Genomic DNA, 6,200 nt, shown 5'->3' on the forward strand with positions numbered 1-6,200 from the left:
TACCGAGTCGTTGTGCAGAGGTACGAGGAAATTGAGGTAACTATGTACATATAGGTAGGGGTAAAGTGATTAGGCAACAGGATAGACAATAGCAGCAGCGTATGTGATGAGTGTGAAAGTGTGTAAGTGTCTGTGTGGCAAATTTGTGCCTGTGTGTACGTGTTGTGTGTGTGTGGATGTGTTGGAATGTTAGTGTACGTATGTGTGAATGTATGGGTAGAGTCCAGTATGTGTGCATAATCAAAAAGAGATAGCTGTTTGGTTAACTATTTAGCAGTCTTTTGGCGTGAGAGTAAAAGCTGTTCCGGTTCCTGTTGGTTCCAGACTTGGTGCCTGGGTACTGTTTGCCATGCGGTAGCAGAGAGTACAGTCTATGACTTGGGTGGCTGGAGTCTCTGACAATTTTTAGGGTCTTCCTCTGTAGGGAGTTTGACTCCAGTGATGTACTGGACGGTATGCACTACCCTCTAGCACCTTGCGGTCAGATGCCGAGCAGTTACCTGTTCTTCTGGTGTCCTGTTCTTCTGGTGACCCTCTCCATCATATCCTATTCTTGTGTTGCTGTCTCTGTGTCTTGTCTGGTGTGTCTCGAGTTTTGCAATTCAAAATGGTCAAGGGGATACTGTGGTAGCTTAACTTGTTTAGGGCCTGGGTCTAGCTCACCTACAGCATCCTCTTCCCTACCAGTTTTCTTGGCTGCTGCTGTTCTAAGTGCTCTACTGACCTGCTGTTCTCATCTGTCCTCCTGCAAGATAGCAATATGCAACATGTCATTAGTTTTAAAGTTACTTTATACTGACAAGACCAGGGCAACTCAACTGTAAATAATAATGCAAGTGTCCGCATAACAGAGCAACACAACTCCAAACATTATCAGGTATGAAGGTAAGACCCAGATGCAGACACCGTCTAATTAACAAAGGTTTAATAATTCAACAGAGGCAGCCAATAGACAGGTCAAGGCAGGCAGGGGTCAGTAAACCAGAGCTGGAGCAACGGTACCGGATGGCAGGCAGGCTCGGGGTCAGGGTAGCCAGAGCTCAATAATCCAGAGGTGAGGCATAGGTACAGGTCAGCAGGCAGGGTCAGGGGCAGGCAGAGTGGTCAGGCAGGTGGGCTCAGAGTCAGGACAGGCAAGGGTCAAAACCAGTGGGGCGAGAAAAAGAGAGACTGGCAAAATCAGGAGCTGAGACAAAAGTGCTGGTTGACTTGACAAACAAGACGAACTGGCAACAGACAAACAGAGAACACAGGTAGAAATACACAGGGGATAATGGGTAAGATGGGCAACACCTGGAGGGGGGTGGAGACAATCACAAATACAGGTGAAACAGATCAGGGTGTGACAAACATGACAGATAGGAAGCTACATACAATAGCCCCTAGGATATATAAATATACATTGTCATGAGCCCAACAAATTACCTGTAGAATGGAATAAGTATAATTAATTTCAGTTTCATCAGTTCTAACAGCTAATGTGAGGTTACATAACTTTGAAGACAATTTAAGGGCCTATGTATTTTCAATGTTATCCTCTATCCTTCTGGCTGCCCTTCCCCTTCACTTCTAGGTTTAAGTTTGTTTATTTGTCATATACTGTAAGGACAGATGCTGGGAGATGAGAGGTAAGTACAGGGAGTGAATATTTAATAAATAACGGACATGAAACAAAACAAGGACAGCGTATGGACAAGCAGAACAAAATGACATTAGTGCTGACACAGGGATCAAACTGAGGATCAGACAGATATAGAGGGGGCAATCAACAAAGTGAAGGAGTCCAGGCGACTCCAATGAAGCTCTGGTGCGCGTAATGATGGGCAGACTGGCACTCAAGAGGGGGAGCAGGGGGACCTCTATGATTAATTTAATTTAGTCAGTTCTACCACCTAAACATTGCCCATTTTTAACAGGGTTTAATATCTAATTGTAATAAAGTTCAGCTTCAGTCCACAGGGGGGCACTGTATTACTGTCAGAAGATATGTGTTTCAGTCAAAAGACGTTCACTCATGTCTTCGGTCTCAGCTAGCTAGCGAGCCAGTAGCTACCGAAGCTACTCAGCAAAGCTAGCTACGGAAACAAAACCCATCAAATACACTTGCTGGAAATAAACACTTTTCCTAATATCTTCCATGACTTAGACATGCTAAGGATGTTGATATATGGGGCGGCAGGGTAGCCTAGTGGTTAGAGTGTTGGACTAGTAACCGGAAGGTTGCAAGTTCAAACCCCTGAGCTGACAAGGTACAAATCTGTTGTTCTGCCCCTGAACAGGCAGTTAACCCACTGTTCCTAGGCTGTCATTGAAAATAAGAATTTGTTCTTAACTGACTTGCCTAGTTAAATAAAGGTAAAATAATAAAATATTCACTAAATATACTGCTAAATAACTGGCTGACATCCAATAGCTTAAGGATACTGAGCGCAAGGATACTAACACAAGCTTATTAGCATTAGCCAACTCTTATGCTGAGGGAGACAAGCTAGTTAGTTAGCAATCATCAAACCTGTGGCTACCTCTGTTGCTGCACTTTGACTTTGACTGTTCTGCCCCCCCATCACCACCACCTCATTCACTGCTGCCTGCTCAACCTGCTTTTTTAGCCCCTATTTTAGTAAGTTCTGAATATCCACATTTGCTCTGTTCTGTGCTGCAGACTGACTGAGTGACAAGCGTTTTGCAGAGTGATGACATCTAACCAGTGCTGTATGGGTGGGGGAGTGGTCAAGGGACCTGAGTAGTCCACTTGTGAAATCTCGACCAATCACAACAGGCACCGCATCACTCCAGGGGCTTCTAGCAGTGCCTGCTACTGCCAAGCACAGTACTGTATATCGTATTGTGTATTTTTTAAATGTGTCATTACCTTATTTTCTTATATTTTTTTTGCATAGTGCAAGTGTGTGTGGTTATGGAAACTCATAGACAAATTATTATAATAGAAAAAACATTTTACCATGAAAACGGTCAGGGGTGAACCAAAAACAGCTGGGGCCAAAGCCCCCGAAGCCTAGGCCTAATAACGTCACTTGTTGGGATGAAAGCAGGACACTAAAACATATTCTCCCAAATAACTGGAATGGCATGTAGAGAGCGAGAGAGTGTGTGTGTGTGTGTGAGAGAGAGAGAGTGTGTCTTTCCAAATGACTGGAATGGCCCTGTTATCACATTCCCTGTGTCTCTGTCCCTTTACCCTTGAGCCAGCCTGAATGGATAGCTCATGTAACCATTACATCACATTACAGCCACACACACACACACACAGTATACTCCCCAGATAATAAATCAAATCATGAAAATATAAATCAATCCCAATAAGCCACTTCAAGTTCATTGTAAGAGGGTGGGACAATGGTTTATTCTCACACATACGGGCAATACTAGGCCTAATAGCCCGATTCAGTTGGGCCTGTATTAAGGCTCGCACACATCGCACCAAATGTGGATCTAGTGTTCGTTCAGCTGTTTTAGGGACCACCCGCTGTAAAAGTCTGACTGCTGACATTTTTCACCCAATTCTACATGTAGAATCGATGCACACTCGGTTCACAAATTACTTTTGGAGGTGCTAAGTACTCTCGGCCAGCAAACGCTATTGGTGTGTCTCTGCCCTTATTCATGCATCCCAAATGGCACCCTTTTGACCAGAACATAGGGCTCTGGTCAAAAGCAGTGCACTATATAGGCAATAGTGTGCCCTTTGTTACACAGCCATAAGGCTACAGGATCTGAGGAACAGGTGTCCTTCCTTCTCCATTCCACCTCCGGGTTTAGTGTATACGAAGTGTTAAACAGAGAGAGAGGAAGGAAGACCATGTGAAGCTGTGCCGTGACAACTAGGAATGGGTGGGTCATCATCATAGTCAATGTTCAAAAGTCGTTTCCCTCTGACTTCTACAGTACCATGCAATGACATTGTGCTAAGATGTGATGGTAAAGGCCACCCATAACTTGCCAAGCACTGTCAGGAAAACAACATCTTTCTCCAAACATGCATGACATGGTTGTAATGTCAAGGCACACCCACACCCACTAATGTAATCTGTTAGCGCTCCATTCTGAAGCTGCTGTCAGACTGTCAGGTCAATAGTGCTGCTGTGACATTGTGTGTGTGTTTGTGAGTGTTCAACCGTCAGGACTATATGATGCTGCTGTGATATTGTGTGTCTGATGTAATCACATTGTAGACTAGTCCTGCAACTCAGCGTCTATTCAGCGGGTGTGTTTTTTAAAATTGTATTATTATATATTTTTTACCCCCTTATTCTCCCCAATTTCGATCTTGTATCATCGCTGTAACTCCCCAAGGGGCTCGAAAGGCGAAGGTCGAGTCATACGTTCTCCGAAACATGACCCGCCAAACCATGCTTCTTAACACCCACCCGGAAGCCAGCCGCACCAATGTGTTGGAGAAAACACCATTCAACTGACGACTGATGTCAGCCTGCAGGCGCCCGGCCCCCACAAGGAGTCGCTAGAGTGCGATCAGCCAAGTAAAGCTCCCCCAGCCAAACCCTCCCCTAACCCGGACGATGCTGGGCCAATTGTGCACCGCCCTATGGGACCCCCGATCATGGCCGGTTGTGACACAGCCTGGGATCAAGCCTGGGATTTTTTTGTTGATAAAAAGAAACCGAACAGAGCTAAACACAGGCAAAATCCCAGAGGAATATCTGGTTCAGTCTGCTTTCCAACATACAGTACCAGTCAAAAGTTTGGACACACCTACTAATTCAAGGGTTTTTCTTTATTTGGATTATTATCTACATTGTAGAATAATAGTGAAGACATCAAAACTATGAAATAACACATATGGAATCATGTAGTAAGCAAAAAAGTCTTAAACAAATCAAAATCTATTTCATATTTTAGATTCTTCAACTTGGCACACTCTTGGTATTCTCTCAACCAGCTTCATGAGGTAGTCACCTGGAATGCATTTCAAATAACAGGTGTGCCTTGTTAAAAGTTCATTTGTGGAATTTCTTTACTTTTGACTGGTACTGTACGCTGGGACACAAATTCACCTATCAGCAGGACAATAACCAAAAATACAAGGCCAAATATAAATTGAGTACAGCAAACATTAGGAACAACTTCCCCCTGACAGTCTCATTGAAGATCTTATTCACTTGTCTACCTAATTATGACAAGTGTACCATATTACATATTGGATCGTTAAAAAACAGTGTTTACACTACCTCGTAGTTTACCAATAAAATGGGCGGATGGTGAAGTAGACATACTTGGTATTCACATCTCCAAAAATATAAATGAACTTACCACAATCAATTTCAATAGACAGTTAGCTAAAATAGATAAGATTCTGCAACCATGGAGAGGTAAATACTTGTCTATTTATGGCAAAATCACATGAATTAACTCTTTGGTCCCATCAAAGTTTACTTACTTACTAATGGCACTGCCTACTCCAGATGACTAGTTTTTTATTAAGTCATATGAGCAAAAAATATTTGTATTGTATTTGGAATGCTAAGCCAGACAAAATTAAACGTGCCTATTTATATAATGAATATGAGTTTGGGGGGGCTAACATTATTAAATATTAAAGCTTTAAACCAAAAGCTTCAGTCAAACATAAATTATAGTTAAACCCAAAATGGTTCTCCAGTAGATTATTAAGAAAAACTCATCCTTTGTTCAAACATGGCCTTTTTGCCTTTATACAGATTACAACTTCTCATTTCTGACTAATTGAAAATGAAATTTAGTTTAAAGTATCACCCTTTCTTTAAACAAGCCATACAAACAAAGCTGGTTACAATTTCAGTTTTATCCTCCAGAAAAGATGGAACAAATATTACAACAAATGTAATGGTTAAACTCAAATATACTGATGAATAAAAATACATTCTGTATGGAAAAGATGTTGGAAAATGGTATTATATTTATTAATGATATTATGAATAGAAATAGAGGAGTTATGTCACATATGCAGCTATCGGAAATATCTGCTCAATCCAAATTTACAACCAACTGATTGCAGCATTACCACAAAAAATGGAGGAGGCAAGTGGAAAAGGGAGAAGGTAGGGAACTTGTTTGCCTGCCATATATTAAAGATACAAATTGGCTGAAGGGAACTGGCATAAATAGAAAAATATACCCATTTAATTTGAGGACAAAAATGTTGACAGCTGCTCCATACAGGTTGCAAAATAAATGGGAAGAGT

The sequence above is a fragment of the Oncorhynchus tshawytscha genome, linkage group LG22 (genome assembly GCF_018296145.1).
Source record: "Oncorhynchus tshawytscha isolate Ot180627B linkage group LG22, Otsh_v2.0, whole genome shotgun sequence".
In the NCBI taxonomy this organism is placed as follows: domain Eukaryota; kingdom Metazoa; phylum Chordata; class Actinopteri; order Salmoniformes; family Salmonidae; genus Oncorhynchus; species Oncorhynchus tshawytscha.